Source organism: Mytilus californianus, unplaced genomic scaffold, assembly GCF_021869535.1.
Source record: "Mytilus californianus isolate M0D057914Y unplaced genomic scaffold, xbMytCali1.0.p SCAF_12, whole genome shotgun sequence".
NCBI classification, from domain to species: Eukaryota; Metazoa; Mollusca; class Bivalvia; order Mytilida; family Mytilidae; genus Mytilus; species Mytilus californianus.
The window spans coordinates 58,969,873-58,971,906 of record NW_026262604.1 but is presented as its reverse complement, the minus strand read 5'-3'; positions in this window follow the sequence as shown (position 1 = coordinate 58,971,906).

Sequence of the window (2,034 nt, the reverse complement as noted above, 5' to 3'; positions counted from 1 at the left end):
CGCGTATTGCTGTGTGCTTCTCTTTTCATCAAAACCCGTTTAGAGGTATAGGACAGGGTCGAGATCACACACAACGTCGCATTATTGCGTATGTCCTAAGTCAGGAACCTCTGGCCTTTGCTAGTCTTGCATGTTTTTTTTTAATTTTAGTTCATTCATATAAATCGGAGTTAAGTGTGACGTCCATTTTCTCCGAACTAGTACACATTTGTTTAAGGGACCAGCTGAAGTTCCTATCCGGGTGCGAGTTTTTTTTTATCGCTGTGTTAAAGACCCATTGGTGGCCTTTGGTTGTATTCTGCACTTTTGTTGTATTGTTGTCTCTTTGACACATTCCCCGCTAATACAACGTCTGCATATTCTAATACAGGTTGAATAAATGAGACATATTTTTTCCAGAGTAAATGTTTGGTACCATTAAAACGTTGAATCCCGCTGCAATTGGTTGCACCTGTCCTAAGTCAGGAATCTGATTACAGTAGTTGTCGTCTGTTTATGTAGTTCATACGTGGTTCTCGTTTCTCGTTTTTGTATAGATTAGACCGTTGGTTTTTCCTTTTGAATGGTTTTACACTAGTAATTTTTTGGGGCCCTTTATAACTTGCTGTTCGGTGTGAGATAATGCTCCGTGTTGAAGGCCGTACCTTGACCTATAATGGTTTACTTTTATAAATTGTAACTTGGATGTCTCATTGGCACTCATACCACATCTTCCTATATCTGTCAAGTAAATTTTTCACTTTCCTCATCATATTTATTCTTTTGTATGATTTGTTAGTAATATATTTATGATCTTTTAATATGGTCATTTCAGCTTCCCTTATTTGAAAAATAAGACACCAAATGTTTATGCTTTTCAACTATTTTTACCTCTAGAGTATTAAGTTTTAGCGGGGGTTGATGAGGATTTTTTTTCGAAATAATCAAACTAACTGTCTTTCCCAAAGTCATTTGAAATATTTATCAATTGGTTGACAGTAGAACATCATAGTGTAAAGCCAGACTGTTTTTTAGTAATAATGTAATTGTTTTTTAAGGATGGTCGCTACTCTGTTTCAAATAACAAACGTTGCACGAGCAAACTGGTTTTCGTGAAAATCGCCAGTGGTAAAAGTAATCGAATGTACATGTGCTCTCATTAGATGCCATATTTATAGAAGTTTCTAATTTTTCCCAAATGTCCGAGTTACTATTGGGGGTATATATAAGGTTCCACGTAGTGCTTTCTCCGTTAAATTTGAGCTCTAGCCATACTGCTTCCAACGTATCAATTTCCAGGTCAGCTCGACGGATTACATGTATAGTATTTTTGACATAGACTTTTTCTCCCTTGCTGCTTTATGCTGACCTCTGTTGCGACGAAATGGGTCTTGATTATTTTGTGTTTAATTGATTCGTCGTCATGACTTATGTTAAGTAAAATCTAAATTATCAAATTCAGAGTATTCGGCTAGTATAGGGTAAATTTCGGAACTAGACTTTGTATATTCGAGTGAAGAATTAAACGGGATTTAGAGAAAAGCTCGCCAAAATCCGATATATCAGACGAGTTTATGGATCTATGAAATGAATCCATAAGTTTATATCACAGACTAGAACGATATATATAATATATATAAATATATCAAAACATAACACCAAGTTGCTTATCACAGACTAGAACGATATATAAATATATATTTATAAACATAACACTAAATTACTTATAGATTTAAACGATATAACCATGATTACCGATGAACAAAACATATATATTTATTAAACAAAAGAATAGCAAAATATACTTTAAAAAAAGGACCAAATCGATGCTAATATTTGATGTTACTTGTGTTGTACTTAATCACATTGAAGCATCCACACGGTAACAAAATGTACAGTTGAGTATCAGTTGCAAGGTGAAATGATATTTTTATCAGAAACGACTGAATGTTCCAACAAGGACTTGCATCCAAAAAGCAATTTTAAGAACATACAAGTTTATTTCATAAGCATATATATTTGGAATGAAAACATATCAAACTATCCTATGTTATT